The sequence below is a fragment of the Carcharhinus amblyrhynchos genome, chromosome 14, assembly GCF_965287045.1.
Source record: "Carcharhinus amblyrhynchos chromosome 14, sCarAmb.v2.hapA, whole genome shotgun sequence".
NCBI lineage: Eukaryota > Metazoa > Chordata > Chondrichthyes > Carcharhiniformes > Carcharhinidae > Carcharhinus > Carcharhinus amblyrhynchos.
This window is the reverse complement of record NC_137337.1, coordinates 57,227,195-57,246,956: the sequence shown is the minus strand read 5'-3', so window position 1 is coordinate 57,246,956 and position 19,762 is coordinate 57,227,195. Positions and strand designations below refer to the sequence as shown.

General features: G+C 45.5%; 1 protein-coding gene across 1 annotated transcript in view; it reads right to left on the bottom strand.

Moving 5' to 3' along the window:
- Positions 1-19,762, bottom strand: part of LOC145352698 (stAR-related lipid transfer protein 9-like) — a 300,938-nt gene that overhangs the window by 177,296 nt on the left and 103,880 nt on the right. The gene's annotated exons all lie outside the window — the stretch shown is intronic.

Here is a 19,762-nt window from a genome sequence, read left to right as displayed (position 1 = left end):
TAAGACCTAAAATATATTCTTGTGAGATGATAGATGTGGCATGGTTGGAATGACTAGCAGTTAAAAATGAAAATCATTGAATCAACTGATTTCATAGAATTCCTACAATGCAAAAAGAGGTTATTGGGCCCATCATTCCTGCACAGACAACAATCCCACCGAAACTCCATAACCCCACCTGTTTACCCTGTTAGTCCCCCTGACACAAATGGGCAATTTAGCATGGCCAATTCACCCAACCCGCACATTTTTGGACAGTGGGAGGAAATCCATGCAGACACAGGGAGTATGTGCAAACTCCACACAGTCACTCAAGGCCGGAATTGAACCTGGGTTCCTGGACCTATGAGGCAGCAGTGCTTACCACCGTGCCACCATGCCACCCTAGCTATTATCTACAGAAATAGAACAATGTAATTAGTAATTGCATAAGATCTCAATGGTTTTCAGCATCAGCATTTGCTCAATTAAATTAATTTGTCTCTTTGTAGGCAAATAAAGAACTTAACAATGCTAGAAATTTGATATTAAAGACAACAAATAAATGCAGGTAGTGAACAGCAGGTCTTGCAAAATCTTAGCGAAATGGCACATTAGCACTTCAAAGGTCCTTATCCCAAGTCTTAATCAATCATTTCTCTTTCAAGTGTTAACAGGCATGTGGTGTTATTAAACACATTGCCTGGGCGTTATTAATTATGATAATATGTCAGCCAAGACTCAATTTGTATCACTCTCCCTTTCAGGGCCAGAAAGTTGTCGCTTTGAGTCTTCCAGGATAACATGACAGGGAGAGGGAGTACTGCACTGTGGGAGTTCTGCCTTTCAGATTAGTGGATATAAATGATCCCATGGCACTATTTTGAAGCATAAGCAAATGCTAACTCCTCAATTAGAATTAAGCAATCCCACAACCAACAAATCAGATGTGAGCTCCACAATCCTGCCACATCCAGCTGTGAATGGTGATGGGCAATTAAACAACTCACTGAAGGAGCAGGCTCCGTAAATATCCCTATCTGCCACGATGGTTGAGCACATCAATGCAAAAGTTAAGGCTGAGTGGATGACCCATCTTAGCCTCCTCCGGAAATCACCAACCTCACAGATGCCAGTCTTCAGACAATTCAGTTCACTCCATGTGATATCAAGAAATGGCTGAAGGCATTAGAGTTTTTTAAAATTCATTCGTGGGACATGGACATCACTGGCTGGCCAGCATTTATTGCCTAAAGTGCAAAGGCTGTGGGCCCTGACAATATTCTGAAACTTGTGCTCCAAACTTGCTGAGTCTCTAATCAAGCTGTTACTGAGTAGACGCCAGTACAGCTGCAACGCTGGCGTTTACTCAGCAATGTGGAAAATTGTCCAAGTATTCTTCGTACACAAAAATCGTGACAAATGGAACACAACCAATTAACAGTTCCATCAGTCAAGTGAAGGGGTCATCAACAGTGCAATTACCAGCTCACTAATAATGCTCAATTTCGGTTTCACCCGGGCCATTCAACTCCTGACATGAGTTCAAATGTGGACAAAAAAGAACTGAACTCCAGAGGTGAGGTGACAGTAACCGTCCTTGACATCAAAGCAGCATTTAATTAAGTGTGGCGTCAAGGAACCCAAGCAAAACTGGAGCCAATGGGAATCAGGGGTTGGATTCATGGGAATAAGTTGCTTGGACTCATACCTAGCACAAAGGAAGATGATTGTGCTTGTCGGAGGTCAGTCATCACGGTTCCAGGACATTATTGCAAAGATTTCTCAGGGGTGTGTCCCAGACCCAATCATCTTCAGTAGCTTCAAAAATGATTTTCCATCCATCATAAGGTCAGAAATGGGAATGATCACTCATGATTGCACAATGTTCAGCACCATTCATGACTTCTGATACTGAAGCAGTACATGTCCCAGTGTTGTTATGGGCCAGACTAGAAACCTCAAAGTATTTTGTGAAGGTGGCCGAGACCCTAACTTTTACATTTAACTTTGGCATAGGGTGAATTCACTCTGGGTATGATTCAAGTAACCCACTAGGAAGCTTCTATTAAAACAAACTTCATTTAAGAACACAGTTAGAATATGACAAAAAGAATTAGCAAAACTTTTATCAATTAAAATACTTAAACAAGAAAACATAATTCGTAATAGCTAGCTAACTCTATTATTCCAATTTAGCAGTATCCCCCATAGACGTAAATCTCTTCTTTAGAACCAGTTAACACAGAAACCAAAGATGCCTATACAGGGGTACTAGATTTCTGGCCTTTCAACACCTCTGGAGAGTAATCCAGGCACACACCTGTTCCCCAGTTCTCATGCAGCAATTTCCAGCAAAAGTTCCACTCCCAGACACAAAATCTTCATAATTTTATAAGATATAGGAGCAGAACAAAGCCATTCGGCCCATCCAGTCTGCTCTGCCATTCAATCATGGCTGATAAGTTCCTCATCCCCATTTTCTTGCCTTCTCCCCATAACTTTTCAACCTATTACCAATTAAAAATCTGTCTGACTTCTCCTTAAATTAACTCACAGTCCCAGCATTTTGGGGTAGTGAATTCCACAGATTCACAACCCTTTGGGAGAAGTAGTTTCTCCTCAACTCTGTTTTAAATTTGCTACCTTTTATCCTAAAACAATGACTTCTCATTCTAGAACACCCCACCAGCGGAAGCATTTGGTCCAAGTCCATTTTATCCATACCTTTCACATCTTGCATTCCTCAATTTGATTTCCCCTCATTTTTCTAAATTCCAGAGAGTATCGGCCTAAACTGTTCAACCTCTCTTCATACGACAAACTCATCTCTGGAATCAAACTAATGAACCTCCTCTGAACTGCCTCCAATGCCACAATATCTTTCCTCAAATAAGGGGACCAATACTCCAGGTGCAGTCTCACCAATGCCTTGTATAATTGCAACGGTACTTCCTTACCTTTATATTCTATTCCTTTAGCTATTAGTACCAACATTCCATTTGCTTTCTTTATTATCTCCTGTAGCTGCATGCCAGTTTTCTGTGACTCATGAATGAGGACACCCAGATCCCTCTGCATAGGGGCACTCCAAAGTCTCTCCCTATTTAGATAATAAGTCATCTTCCCATTACTCTGACCCAAATGCATGACCTCACACTTATCCACATTAAACTCCATCTGCTACATTTTGGCCCACTCTCCTAACCTATCTATATCCATTTGTGAGATTCTTATTTTATTTATTTGTGTCACAAGTAGGCTTACATTAACACTGCAATGAAGCTACTGTGAAAATTCCCCTGTCACTACACTCCGATGCCTTATCGGGTACACACAGGGAGAATTTACCATGGCCAATGCACCTAACCAGCAGGTCTTTTGGAATGTGGGAGCAAATCGGAGCACCAGGAGGAAACCCATGCAGATACAGGAAGAACATGCAGATTCCTATTTCCTCATTGCGACTTACTGTCCTGCCTACTTTTGTGTCATCAGCAAATTTGGCTGTAGAGCCTTCTATCCCTGTATCCAAATCATTAATATAGATTGTAAATAGCTGGCACCCAAGGACTGAACCCTATGGCACCCCACTAGTTACTTCTTGCCATGCAGAAAAAAAAACATTTATCCACACTCTCTGTGTTCTGTCCCTTAGCTGGTCTCTCTCTTATCCAAATTAATAAATTATTCTTAATCCCATGTGATCTAACCTTGTGAATTAACCTTTTGTGCATCACCTTATCAAACGCCTTTCGGAAGTCCAGATATACTACATCTACAGGATTTCCATTATCCACTTTGCTTGTCACATCCTCAAAGAATCTGAGCAAATTAGTCAAACATGATGTATTTTTCACTAAACTGTGCTGGATCTGATGGATAGCTTTTTGACTTTCCAAATGTCCTGATATTGCTTCCTTGATAATTGATTCTAACACTTCCCCAACAACAGATGTTAAATTAACTGGTTTGTAATTTCCCACATTTTGCCTCCATCCCTTTTTGAATAAGGGCATCACATTAGTGTTTTTCCAATCCACTGGAACTTTCCTGTGGCCAGGGAGTTTTGGAATCTTACAACCAATGGATCCACTATCTCCACCGCCACTCCCTTTAATACTCTAACATGTAGGCCACCAGGCCTGGGAATTTATCTGCCCTCAATCCCAATAGTCTGCTGAGTACCTTTTCCTATTGATGTTGATTGTTCTAAATTCTACCCTTTTCATTACCTCTGACTTGCCCATTCCTATAGGAATAGTACTAGTGTTCTCCACTGTGAAAACTGAAGCAAAGTATTGATTTAACATCTCTGCCATTTCACCTTTCCCCACCATTAACTCTCTGGTTTCATCTTCCAAGGGAACCAACATTCACCCTTGTGACTCTTTTCCCTTTCATATACCTATAGAAGCTTTTGCTATCCTTCTCGATATTTTGCATTAGTTTTCTTTCATAATTTATCTTAGCTCTCTTTATTACTTTTTAAGTATCTCTTTATGTTTGAAAGTTCCCCAATCTTTCAGCCTGCCATATCATATACCTTAGTTTTCGTCTCTATATCGTCCTTATATCGTCCTCGACCTCCTTGTTCAGCCATAGATGTTTTTTTTACCCCCTTACCATCTTCCTTCCTCACTGAGATATATTTTAGTTGCAAGGACATGAATATCTCCTTAAACAACTGCCACTGTCCTACCTTTTAGCTTTTTTGCCCATTTGGGTCAAATTTGTCCTCATGCCTATGTAATTTCCTTTGTTTAACTCCAGAACGCTAGCGTGGGGCTCCACTTTCTCACCCCCAAACTGAATTTTGAATTCTATCATACTATGGTCACTACTCCCTAAAGGATTCTTAACTATGAGGTCATCAATTAATCCCTCCTGATTACACAATACCAAATCCAGAGTAGCCTGCCCCCTAGTTGGTTCCACAACAAACTGTTCCAAGAAACAAACAAACAAACAAACTCGAATACAATCTCTGCCTCCGGGCTACCCTTGCCAATTTGATTTTTCCAATCCATGTTCATTTTAAATTATCCACAATTTTTGCCCTACCTTTCTTGCAAGCCCCCAGTATTTTCTGGTTTATACTGTGCCAACTGCGGAACTACTGCTTGGGGACCTATAGATTACTCCTACCAAGTACTTCTTCCCTTTGCTATTTCTTATTTCTACCTAGACTGATTCCACATCTTGATCTCCCGTTTTTATGTTGTTTCTCATTACAGCACTGATCTCTTTCTTCACCAGCAAAGTGACACCACCTCCTTTTCCTTTCAGTCTATCTTTCCAAAATACTGAGTACCCTTGGATATTCAATTCCCAGACCTGGCCTCCTTGTAACCATGTCTCAGTATTCACCACCAAATCATACCCTTATGTTTCTATTTGCGGCGTTAACTCATTAATTTTGTTCTAAATGCTTTATGCATTTAGATACAAAGCTTTTAAATTTGCTCGACTGGTAAATTTCCCTACTCTTTTATGATTCCTTGATGCAAAAAGACATTCACCTGTTCTGTCCCTCTTTTTTTATTTTCTGAGATTTCAGAGTAAAGGCTTATTTCTTGGTAGGCTCCAGTTTCCACTTCAGACAAAATTAGGGATATAGAGAAACCAATCTCTCTCTGAAGATCCCAAAAAGCAGACTTCTCTGTGAAAGCCTAGCCCCATGCTGTCATATGACCTTACCTGTCAATCAACATAATCAAGTCCTACTCTGCAATTTCCAAGGAGAAAACACAAAATACATAACCCTACATTGGTTCAGATTAAAACAAACATGATGGCAATTAAGATCAATAATACTGTTGCAGTAACGAAATACTGCTGGATCAAAGTAAAATGGCTCCAATAAAATGGTTGGGACTAGTAAACACATTCTGCACAGAAACACAACTAAAATACATTTCTTAAAGGCACAGTATCATCACAATGTAACAAGACCTGGACAATAGTCAGGCATGGCGTGACAAGTAGCAGCTAACATTTGTGCCACACAAATGCCTGGTAATGACCATCTTCAGCAAGAGAAACTCTAATCATTGTTCCTTGACATTCAATGTCATCACCACTGATGAATCCCACACTACTGATATTCTTACCATTACCACTGACCAGAAACTGAAATGGACCAACCATATAATACTGTGGCTACAACAGCAAGTCAGAGACTAGGAATCCTGTGGCAGGTGACTCACCTCCTGACTACCAAAGTCTGCCCACCATCTACAAAGGCACAAGTCAGGGATGGGATGGAATTCTCCATTTGCCTGAATGAGTGCAGCTCCAAGTACACTCAAGAAGCTTGACATCATCCATAACAAAGCAGCCTGCCTGATTGCCATCCATTCCACAAACCTTCATTCCATCCACCATGGACGCACAGTAACAGCAGTGCGTACTACCTATAAGATACATTGCACGCTCCTTGGACAGTGCACCTTCCGAACCCCTGACAACCACCATCTAGAAGGGCAAGAGTAGCAGATACATGGGAATATCACCACCTGGAGGTTCTCCTCCAATACACCTACCATCCTGTTTTGGAAATATATTGCCTTTCCTTCATTGCTGCTAGGCCAAAATACCAGAATTCCTTTCTTGACAGCACTATGGGTGCACCCACAGCACGTGCACTTCAGTGGTTCAAGAAGGCAGCCACCAACACCTTCTCAAGAGAAATTAGGAATGAGCAAAGAATGCCCAGCGATGCCCACATCCCTTGAACGCTCAAGAAGAAATCAACATCAAATAGTTGATACAGTGCTTACCACTGTGATGACTTCAGCCAGTCTAATGAGATTGGCTTGCTAAAGTATCAACTACCTGATGAATTTTAACTGATGGTTAAATCAGGGAGCCTCATGCTCCCTATTTAAAGCAGGTATGTTAGACTCCCAGCCTGCATGCAACAAGTCCCAACTGGAGAGTTGGCTGTTGAGAGCAGACAGAGAAGACTAGAGGTGCCATGAAGGAAGAAGAAGCTGGGTGAAGGGTCTTTAAGCCTTCGTGAAGAATTCCACCCAGAAGGAGGATGGAAGGAAGAGCCATTGCCTGCCCCAAAACATCCAATCACTGGAAGGTGCTCTCTCCTTGAGAGAGGGACAGTGTCATCTGCAGGAGGGAGGAAAACAAAGGGACGAGATCATCAGGGGACTGAGCTGTTGGGCTGATGCCCCATCCATCAAGGTCTGTGCCTGAAAGAAAGGGCAAGAGGGGAGGAGGAAGAACACAGGAGGATTTCATTCCATCTACAAGGCGGCGCGGTAGCACAACGGTTAGCACTGCTGCTTCACAGCTCCAGGAACCTGGGTTCAATTCCCGGCTTGGGTCACTGTCTGTGTGGAGTTTGCACGTTCTTCTCGTGTGTGTGTGGGTTTCATCTGGGTGCTCCGGTTTCCACCCACAGTCCAAAAATGTGCGGGTTAGGTTGATTGGCCATGCTAAAAATTGCCCCTTAGCATCGTGAGATGCGTAGGTTAGAGGGATTGTAGGAATATGAGGGTAGGGCTTGGGTGGGATTGTGGTTGGTGCAGATTTGATGGGCTGAATGGCCTCCTTCTGCACTGTAGGGTTTCTATGATTTCTACTTCTATGACGAGGCTTGGAGGTGAAGATAGCCCGGACTTTTCATTGTTTGGGCCCAAAGGGCCAAAGATTGAAAGTCTCCCCACCCACTGCTGCTGCTCCCAACACTGGCACTCCCCTTCCTCCTCCTCCACTACTGACCTGGCACACCAGCTCACCTGAGTACCCTGTCCCTTGTCCTCCCTTCTGCTCCTCCATCCTCCTCTCTCCCTCTGACACGAGGGAGAGAGCACCTGGACACCCACCCATCCCACCCTCCCTCATTCTTTCTCTGATTCCTTTGACACCTGGGCAGAGACACTGCTGCCCCCCACATCCACCACACCCCTTACCCCTTGTCCGGCCAACTGTATTCTATATGCCTGGAGCCATTCCTGCGCCTCTTGCAGAGGTTGTCGGGTTTGGCTTTGTGTGGCCTGGACATAGGGTGGTCCTGTCAGCTTACGCTGATGACGTGCTCCTCACATGGACCCGGCTGACCTGCGGAGGATGCGAGAATGCCAGGCAGTGTACTCCATTGCGTCCTCTGCCAGGGTCAACTGGGCCAAGTGCTCCTGGTCGGTCCGTGGGAGACGGATCCCCTTCCGGAGGAACTCAGGCCTTTCTCCTGGAGCAGGACCAACCCCCTCTACTAGGGGTTCCATCTCTGCCTGGCAAGGAATCCTGGCTGGCAAACTGGCAGGAGTTGGGGGTCAAAGTTTCTGCTTGCCTGAGTTGCTGGACAGGACTGCTCTGAGTGCTACATTACGGAGCACGAGTTCTCATCATAAACCAGCCTCCATGCTGTGGTACTGGCTGGTCACTTTGAGCCTTCCCACAGACTTTGTCACCAAATATCCAGAGAACCCTTGTGCAGTTTTTCTGGGACAACTAACTGCTCTCTGTCTCTGCTGATGTTCTGCATCTCCCGATTGGGGAGGGCGGTCAAGGTCTCATGCGTCTCCGTACACAGGTAGTGACTTTTCACCTCCAGACCCTGCAGAGATACTCCTATGTCGAGCTTCTCCAAAATGATGTGCCCTGGCGACGTATTTCTTCCGCCAGTTGCATGGCCTGAATTACGACATGCAGCTCCTGCAGGTAAATCTGGGGCTCATCTTTCATTGTAGCATCTCTTATTAATGTTTTGTTTGCACTTCAGTCCCACGCCCCTAATCTACGGGCCCCTGGTGCTGAGAGGGGCAGGTCAAAATGCCAATCTCCTCGTGAACCTGCCCCTGAGCCTGGCGAGACGCACCATCAATAGGTCCAGGCAGTGGGCGATTGACAGGGTCGTTCATCCCTGTGTCTGCCCCTCTACCGTGGCTACATTCGCAGCCAGGTGAGGGAGCATGCGGTGTCCATGGGCGCAGTTGATGCCTTCTGCACCTGCTGGGCACCGCAGGGGCTGGGGTGCATTATAGACTCTTACAATCACACTTTGATTTAATGTTTTAAGTTTCCTTTTGACTTTGGTTTTTGTTCGGACCGTCCCCCCTTCCTTTTTGGGGGGCTGCCCCTTTTAATTTGTCCCCAAGTTAATTTGAGTTCGTTTACTTGATTGGTGCCTTAAAAGAGCTACCTGATGAATCTTAATTGATGGTTAAATCAAGAAGCCTATTTAAAGCAGGTATGTCAGACTCCCAGCCTGCATTCAGTAAGGAGCAACTGGAGAACTAGCTGTGTACAGATGTAGAGTGTAAATAAAGTAACTTGGTGATGGGACTTTCGCATCCATGGAATTATTACAACCACATTGCTGTTAGTGAGAACTTGCGGTGTAGAAATTGGCTGCACTGTTTTCTACATTACATCAGTAACTAAACTTCATAACAGAGAGAGGCCAAATTTATGCCCAAAAGACCTGAGAAAATTTAATCATCAATGAGAGGAAAGACATGGAAGGGACTGAATCAGAGAGAAGCAGCAAGAACGACATTTCCCGCTTGACAGAATTGTCGATTGTACACAGTAAACCTCCTGCCCGTGCAAGAGTCTTCAGACACGTACAACGAAAACAGAAAGGCCTACTACCCAATCTGCTGGCTTCCACACAGGTTCATTGAAGAGGCAAGCTGTGTGGGAGCAGCCAGAACAGTTCCAAACTTGTCAGCAAAGAGAGACTCAGTTAACTTGCAGCCAGGAAAACCTGAAATCACTGAGGTAATGAATTCCTTGCAAAGGAATGTGGAGTTGCAAGCATAAGGTTGGATAAGTTCAAGAGCTACCGCTCTGTGGCAAAATGTTGTGGTTGCCACTTTAATGCACACTATTAACTAACTGAATAATTTAATACTGAACTTTTATAAGAAAAATTTATCACATCTTAAAGAGTTTCACATACTTCAAATTACTTTGGGAGTTGTGACTATGTTAGCTACAACCATGCAACCATTTTGTATGTATTACAATTCCAGATACCGAGGATGAAAAGTAATATCCTGAAAATTAAGAAGTACCCTTCAAGAAAAATCTAGAGTCCTTAGAGAAAAATTGTTTTGAATCCTGCTTCATAAAGTGCTTCATTGACTGTAAAGCACTCTGGAATGTCCCAAAGGCACAAAAGGGGCTATACACGTTTCTTTCTTTTGATTATTGAAGCTGATTTGGCTAGTTTGATTACCATTTTTGGTAGCAATATTCTTCAACCTTCAAGGAATAAAATAGAAAGCAAAGAAGATGAAGAGTGAAACAATTAAGATGGACATCTGTGCTGAGCAGCACACAAGTTAGAACATAAGAACATAAGAAATAGGAGCAGGAGTAGGCCATCTAGCCCCTCGAGCCTGCCCCGCCATTCAATAAGATTATGGCTGACCTGAACAAGAACGGGAAAATATAGATGGCAAAGATGAAAATTTAATGTTTGTAAGACTTTCTCTACCAAAACTCAGTGTTTTGGCTTGTGATGTTAGATTTGATTTTTTTTGGGATGGACAGGGAAATCAGCAGTTCAACCTTTTCTGTTTGTCAAGTTTGTTATATTCTGGGAAACATAACTAGCTGAGGAATCAAGTAATGGCATCAAGTATTTCCAGGTGAGGTAACATAGATGTACAAATAGCGCTTTACATTTGTCTAGAAATATGTCTCAACTTCGTTCTATAGAATTTAAGAGATTATTATGATTTTCCCAGGGGCTGCTGAGTGCCTGGATTATTTAGGAACACTGGAACAGGAGCAGGCCATCTAGCTTCTCAACTCCGTCCTGCCTCCATTCTACATAAAAGTCTGGGGCAAGCCCACTTACGTTTGTCTAGCTTGATGCAAGCCATTTAACAGGCATCAAGCCTTTAATCATTTCACAAAAACTCTACAGTGCAGAAGATGCCATTCGGCCCATCAAGTCTACACCAACTCTCTGACAGAGTATTTTACCCAGGCCCTCTCGCTGCCCCTATAATGTAATCCCACACATTTACCATGGCTAATCCATCTAACCTACATGACTTGGGACACTAAGGGGCAATTTAGCATGGCCAATCCATTTAAGCTGAATATCTGTGGACTGTGGGAGGAAACATAAGAACATAAGAAATAGGAGCAGGAGTAGGCCATCTAGCCCTTCGAGTCTGCCCTGCCATTCAATAAGATCATGGCTGATCTGTCGTGGCTCAGTTCCACATTCCCACCCTCTCCCCATAGCCCTTAATCCCCTCGCTTATCAAAAACCCATCAACCCGCGTCTTAAAAATATTTAGCGAGGCAGCCTCCACCACTTCAACGGGCAGAGAATTCCAGAGATTCACCACCTATTGAGTGAAGAAGTTCCTCCTCAACTCCGTTCTAAACCGCCCCCCCTTTATCTTGAGGCTATGCCCCCCAGTCCTACTGTCCTTTCTGAGTGGGAAGAGTCTCTCCACCTCTATCCTATCCATCCCATTCATCATCTTATATGACTCAATGAGATCTCCCCTCATTCTTCTAAACTCTAACGAGTAAAAGCCTAGTTTATTCAGCCTCTCCTCCGGTATCAGCCTAGTAAACCTCCTCTGCACTCCCTCCAAGGCCAAAATATCCTTGCGTAAGTGCGGCAACCAAAACTGCACACAGTACTCCAGCTGCGGCCTCACCAATGCCCTATACAGCTGCAGCAAGACCTCCCTACTTTTATATTCAATCCCCCTCGCTAGGAAGGCTAGCATCCCATTAGCCTTCCTGACCACCTGCTGCACCTGCAGGCTGGGTTTTTGCGACTCATGCACAAGGACCCCGAGGTCCCTCTGCACCGTCACCTGCTGCAGTTTTTCGCCACGTAAGTAATAGTCCTTCGAAACAGGAACACCCAGAGAAAACCCACACAGAAACAGGGAGAACATGCAAACTCCACATAGACACCCTGAGAAGCGACTTCTACCCTATTCGGTATTTACCCTTTGAAATAGTTCATCCTTCATTGATACTTCAACCAGCTCTCACCTGTGGCTGAAAACTGTTATTAGCATGCGACAGCAAACACACCTAGGCAATCTATGTCAACAGGCAAGCCAAACCAGGTGAGGGTAGCAATCAGGTCTTCTACCCTGAGCAACAGTGATTTGTCTATCCCAGTATTCAAAAACTGATTCTCACAGACTGAGGGAATGAGACAAATCTAAGATTCAACAGCCTTGATGGCAGGTCAGAACTGTGTTGTGGAACATCGAGGGCTCAACAATATACAGAGGCATCCTGGTCACCTATTGCATTCACATTTATCTGTAACCACCGGACCAAAATAGGTCAGGAAGAGAGAGTGAAGCTAACCATGCACAACTCTCCCTCACTATAATCCAATCCAATCAAATGCAAGTCATGTCCATCATCTTTCTATCACCTTTCATCCACCATCTGTCTGTCACAAATCTTCAATGATGGGCACGTGTTGTAGTCACACGTACGGATTCACTGGAATTGTATCTGTGAACCTGCACAAAGAAAACTAATGTACCAACCTATTTCAGGAAATTCCTATTTTGAGCCTGTTTCAATAGTCCATGAACAGAACTTGGCAGCAGCGGATAAGTTTACCTATCTCTGCAACATACTCTCTGGAGATATCTATATTGATGATGTGATACATTCAAGAACTGTCAAAGCAAGTACAGTCATCGGCAGACTGCAACCAACAATCTGGGATCAAAGCAGAGCAAGTCTTCTTATCAAACAAAGTCAATGGAGCAAATAATCATGCCCACTCTCCTCCATGCATGCAATATTTGGAATGTGTACAAGGGTCAAACCAAGAAGCTCAACCACTTGCACTTGAGCTTCTGGAGGAGCAGGATAAAATACAATCCACTAAAGTGGTCAACCAAACATCACACTATAGTGACACAGTCACAACTGGTTGGGCTGTCACGTAGCCAGATTTTTCATGGCTCCTTCTGTCCCCACAGAAGAAGAGTGGCGGTTACCACCAGGAGAAGGTGAAGACAGGTGATGGTGAGCCTGACATCTGAGTCCTCACGCCCACTGAAGAATGGGTGCTGGAGTTTGCAGGAGACAAGGGGATGTGGATGATAAGTGACAGCACGGTCGGGCTGGAGCACAGCAGCGAGCAACTGTCAATCTCCCACTTTGTGGAGAAATGTCAACTATGCTGCATGCAGCCCAGATTCCTCTCCCTCCCTTGCACTTAACCTCGTGTTCTGTGTTGGTATCCTGATGGCGTCTAGGCCATCTAACATCGTGCCCCCACTGCTGTTCCCACCCATCCTGCCCTGACAGCTCAGAAATCTTCTCTGATGAATCTGATGAAGGGAGCTCCAAGGCCGGAACTGGTTTGGTGTCAGCTTCCATCTCACAATTCACCATTCCAGAAACTCTCACATCGGTTGGTCAAGCTAGTGGAGGGGCATCTGGGGCACTCCCGTGTGCAAGAAACATCTGCTGATATACATCGGGTGGAGGAGGGGACATCAGAGGCCTCTGGCACGTGTGGGCCTGCTGAAGGCAAGGACACAGCTGGCCCGATGCTACATGCTGGGCCTCTCCTGTCACTTCTCCCTCAGCTGCCAGCAATGCAGTAACAAAGCCAGGGAATGCAGGAGGGGCTGACAGCAGTACTGGACTGACTGAGAGGCTGTCAGGAGTCCCAAGGCTTTTAGGCGGACCAGCTATTGCCTGTCTTGCGTGGTTCCCAGGCCAGCACTGCAAGGGTGGAAAATTTGGGGCAGGAAACCTCAACATGAGTGGCAGGTTCCAAGCGATCACCCAGTCACAGCAGGCAACAGCTGAGGGTCTCAACAGGCTTCTCGAGATTCTGTGGTCCACGGCCGAGAGATTGAAAGGGATCCCACGGGACAGCACCAAGACGCAGCAATACAGCAGCAGCCCTTGAGAATGTAGCCCAGTCATGGAGAGCCATGGCTGAGGGCTGCAGAGTATGGCCCAGTCTTTGAGGGTACTTGTTGCTGCCACTGACAGGTGACTCCCTTCTTCCTGACACTGGAACATCTCAGGGACAGTGGGTTGAAGAGGATGTCATGGATAAATCCCAGACACCTGGAGGCCGGCTAGGACCCTCAAGGTCCAGGCCCTCCAGAGGGCGAGCGCCAAGGGCATCAGAGGCCGAGGCGTGGTAGGCAGCGGGCCACCTCCACTCCGATGTACACCCTGGGGAGACATCGAGACGTAGTGGTAGGCCACGTAAAGTTAAGAAGTTGAAGCAGTACTAAGATAGCACAGGTGACAGATAGCACTAGGTAGAGAGAGAGTATTTAGGCATTCAATTATTCCTGTTTACATGTTTTTATGTTATTACTTAACATTAAGACACTTCCATTGGCACCAATAAATGGTATTTCACCACCCACCTGTGACTAATTTGTCTTAGATTTGTTTCTAACAGGAACATTCTTACCCTGACAGTCACCAGAGGGACTTGCAAATTGATGTCAGTGGGGGAGGCCCCACAACATCTGCCACTGAGAAAATGAAGACCCAAAGAAATCACTGGCTTGAGTCACTGTCTGTGTGAAGTTTGTATATTCTCCCCATGTCTGCGAGGGTTTCCTCCGGGTGCTCCACCTTCCTCCTACAGTCCAAAGATGTGTGCTATGTTAGCAAGTTAGGTGGATTGTCCATGCTAAATTGCCCCCAAGTGTCAGGGGGACTAACAAGGGTAAAGGCATGGGGTTATGCGGATAGGACCTGGGTGGGATTGCGTTTGGTGCAGACTCAATGGGCCAAATGGCCTCCTTGTGCAATTCTATGAATTCTGTGATAATGGGTGGCATGCATTGGCAATGACTTACTGCCATGGCATCCCCTGAACCCACAAAAGATTCCTTCCCCTTATCTACCTCACTTGGTCTGGGGGTTTGGTGATTCCCTTACCCACTACACAGACGTGGGCCCAGGTGCCAGTGTGCATGCGGAGCACAAGTAGGAGTCAGATTACTTTGCACCAGGACACCGTCACAATAGTGCTTAGTGAGTCGTTATCACCCGCCTGCTTGCCAAAGAAACTTGCTAACATAACGTATCCAGGCCCACCACTCTGGTGTTACAATGTTGTAGGACTCCAGGTGGCGGGGGAGAATGGAACCTACGTGCAGCAAAACAGCCTCCTAGTGCCCAAAGGGTGCATTATCAAGCCTTCCCTTGTAACCCTTGCATGCCTGACCCTTGCAGCTGCCAGCCCTTCAGTGCTTGGATGGCGTTGCTCTTCATCATTGTCCTCCTCCTCTTCCCCAGCAATGGCTGTCTGATTTGCTTACATGTCCTCCTCCTCTTCCTCCTCAAGAAGGTTTCCTCGCTGCTGCACCAGGTTGTGTAGGGCACAGCACACCACCACAACGCGGGATGATATCAGGGGATCAGGACAATATACTGAAGGGCCCCGCCAGAGTGGTCCAGGAATCTCACCCGCATCTTGCGAAGCCTAATGCACCATTCCACCATTGAATGGGTGGCAACGTGAGCCTCATTATATTGGGTCTCTGCCTCAGTCTCTGGCTTCTGCACATGCGTCATCAGCTAAGTCCAAATTGGGTACCCCATGTCCCCCACGGGCCATCCTGCACTCTGGGCTCCTCCTCAAAGACTTCTGGGATATCCAAACTCCTCAATATGAAGCTGTCATTCACGCTGCCGGGGTTTCTGTGGAGGTGCCCAACAGTTGCTCAAGTGTGGAACTGCTGGGGTCTCCGCTCCCTCCTTATCCTGCCTCTCCTGGGGCGACTGGTGGCCACACCCTGCCTCCGGTGGCCGACTATCTCTCCTCCTGCGAGTGGCAAGGCCTCGGTCTCCTCTGTCCGCAACTCATCCTCCTGATCCTTCTCCTCCTCTTCCTCAGCTCCAGCAGCAACCAAAAGAACAGCAAGATCAATGGGTTGCATTTCAAAAGCCATCTCGTCACTCTGAAGGGGGGTGGGGGTTGGATTTGGGCAAGGAGAGAGATAGATGAAAAGGCTAAAGATTTTTACTTGCCCCCAGCCCAGCAACAACACTCACCATTCCCCCTTCCACAGCCCCACAGCAACACTGACCTCCATTCGCCCTCCACAGACCCCCAGCAACATAGCCCCCATTCCATCTCCACTGCCCCCCCTGCAACACAGCCCCCCATTTCCACTCCCCATTCCCTCCCACAGATCTCCAACAACACAAATCCCTCACAGCCCCCCCAAAACCCTGCAGCAAAATTGCCCCCCCAGCAACACAGTCCGCCTGCACAATCCTCGGCAACACAACCCCCAATTCCCGTAGGCTGTCCCCAACAATACAGTCCCTCATTTCCTCTCCACAGCCTCCCAGCAATACTGCCACCATTCCCCCCACAACCCTGCAGCAACACACACGCCCTATTCCCTCCCCACAGCCCCATTCCCTCCCATAGCCTCCTAACACCATGGACCCCTTATTCCCACTCCACCATTCCCCCTCCACAGCCTCCATTCCCCCACAGCCCCCCCAAATACACAGCCCCTCATTCCCCCCCACAAACCCCGAGCAACATAGCCCCCTCCAGACCCCCCACAATCTGCCATCAACACAATCTCCCAATTCCCCATGACATGCCCCAGCAAAACAGTCCTGCCTGTTCCCTCCCCACAGCCCCCCCCACCCCCAGCAACACAGCATCCTCATTCGAGCTCCCCCACTAACACACAACCAAAACCCATGCATTAGTGACCAGACACTACTAGTGACAGTCCTGAGGTTGCAAAGCTGCCACCTTAAAGAGTTACCATCACATCCCTTACCTACAACAGTGTTTCCTGCTGCCTGCACTAGGACCCAGAGGCATGCCGAAGACTTGAGGTCAGCGCTCAGACCTGGGTCCATGCTGAGATTCTGAGGTTAAACTCTGTGATCAACAACAGCCCCCACCTCTACACCCTCCACCGACTTGAAATGCAACATGCCCGCCACAAAACAACCCCCTCTGAGCAACACAGAGCGGCTTGAATGCAGAGATTTGCCTCCTCACTCACTCTCTCTGATCAAGCGCAGAATCTGACTTTTATAGAGCAAATGTTTTCCAGACCGGTCTGGCTATTGCGAACGAGGTCATAAAGGCAGGTGAGCTGGGATGATTGGGTGTGAAGCTCACTACTGACATTACGGTGAATGGAAAAACATGTAAATTGACATCTCGCCTGTTTTGGGCAGGCTCCTGACCATGCCGTTTTTTTTTCATGGTAAAATGGGAATGGGGGCAAAACCATTCCCAATAGCTGCTTTCTGCCCAATTTTACAAAATTTTCCCACCGCAAAACAGACGCAACAAAGTCATAAAATTCTGCTTATAGTTCCGAGTTAGAATGGTGTGTGGCCTGGAGGGAAACTTACAGGTTGTGATGTTCTCACCAATTTACTGCCCCCCTCCTAGGTGGTAGAGGATTCAGATTCAGATATTGAAGGGGGTTTGCCGAGTTCCTGTACTGCATCTTGTATACGTCGCCACTATGCATCGGTGATCAAGAGAGTGAATGTTTAAGGTGGTGGTTAGTGCGCCAATCAAACAGACTACTATGTCTTAGATTACTTTAACTTCTTAAGCATTATTGCAGCTGTATTCATCCAGGCAATGGAGAGAATTTCATCACAGCCCTTAGTTGTGCCTTGCAGATGGTAAATAAACTCTGGGGTGTCAAGAAGTGTTACTCACCACAGAATTTCCAGTTTTTAACCAGCTCTTGTAGACATACTTATTTATATGACTGGTCCAGTTAAATCTCTGGTCAATGGTAACACCCAGGATGTTGATGGAGGAATATTCAATGATAGTAACGCTGTTGAGGTGGGCCAGTTGGTTCAGCTGGCTAGACTGCTAGTGTGTAGTTCAGAATAATGCCAACAGTTTGATACCTGTTCTGGCAGAGGTAGACTTGGGGCCTGTCCCCTCACCCTGCCCTGTTTGGTTTGGTGACCTTCGAATAATCAAAGATGCTACTGGAAGAAGAAGAATTCCACTAATCATTAAATTCTCTCTTGTTGGAAATGGTCATTGCCTGGCACTTTGTGTGTCACAAATGTCACTTTCCACTTATCAGCCCATACCTGAATGCTTTCCAAGTTATGATGTATGGATTGCTTCAGTGTTTGAAGTGTGGAAAAAGGTACTGAACATGGCAATCGTCAGTGAACATCCTCACTTCTGCTCTTATGATAGAGGGAAGGTAATTGATGAAACAGCAGAAGCTGGTTGATGAGTGCAAGTACAGATCATCTGCAATCTAATTGAATACTGGAACAGGCTTAGGCCTTGCTTAGTTCGTTCAAATAGTTATGGAACTGCACATTGTTTGAAAAGGCTGAAGAGAGGCACACTTAACAACCAGAGATCCATTGTATGCAAAAGCAATTGGCTAACATGCAAATCTCTTTACACTAAGACAGTCAAGTATCGCTGTCACTCAACGAGTGCACTGTGGGAAGCCCAGCAACAACTGACACAGCAATTGTGTACTTCAGTGAAAGAGGCACTTGTATTGAGAAACACTCACAGCAGCAGACACAGGAGTCAAATATTAAGGGCACAGAAGTATTTGCATAGGGTCAAACCAAGAGGCTTTTTGTCATGAAAACCAGGCCATAATACACTACAGAATCCGGCCTAATCGGGGACAATAAGTTGCAGCCATTGCCTATGCTAGATTAGGCATTCATGTGTCAGTATCAAGATACCAATGGCTGTAACAGTGCCAATGCTGTTACCAACTCTGTTACAGTCACTTCTCTTAAATCTACTGTAGCAAATCAGAGTTGTCGCAGATCAGAATTAACAAGGCCTTATTTTTGTTTTGTACAGGGGAAGTACAGTATTCAAATGACGTAATGCAAGTTTTTAAAATCTTGTGATCAGTAGCAGTACAACCATGAGGATGCAGAATACATAAAAATTCCACTGCATTCTTTCTAGTCCGTATGTATAAAAAGGAGAAAGCTGGGTGGGGAAGGGCTCCTTTGACAATGACGTAATCTATATACGACTTCAAATACTATCTTTCTGAGATACAAGAAAACAATTTTGTTGTACAATTAGGATAAAATTATCATAATTCCATCAATTTTCCCTCGCATTCCTTAAAACGTAAAAACAAACAAACCTATGCTTTTGATCGGGATAAAAATCTATGTCTGCTTGCTTGCCAGATCAGAACCGGCAACTTTGGCTCCATTTGCACAACAGCTGTTTGAATAAGGTGTTGCAGTCATAATCTAAAGCAGATGTCAGCTTTGCTCAGGAATATGCAGATTTAATTTTCAAGCTTTACTTGGAGAGTTATTATTTGCTTCCAGCCCATGATCTAAAATTTAAACTTCCCCAAGTATTGTGTTTGTTACTTTTTTTAAACAGTCATGCTATCCCAATCATGATCCATGTTTTGTCCTCTCAAGTGCCATTTAAATTATATACACATGATGCTACCGTAGTCTCAGATCACCTGGGCTACGTGAGAGGCCAAAAAAGATCAGGTTTTCTCTCACTGGAAAAGTGATTCTGCAACGCAAATTAATTTTCAATATCGTAAGAGAACATTTTCCCCTCTTTTCCCCAGACATTTTATATTATGTAAATCATTCTGCCACGGACAACTTTGTTAATACATTCCCTCCTCATGGCATGTGCCAAATTTGATATGGAATATCAGCATCGTGAAATTCACTGAAACTGCTTTCTTTTAACTGATACGACAATCTTGATCAACTTAGTCACCAAGAGCTTGCCAGATTCACCTCAGTCTGACTACTAGGGGAATGGATGGAAAAC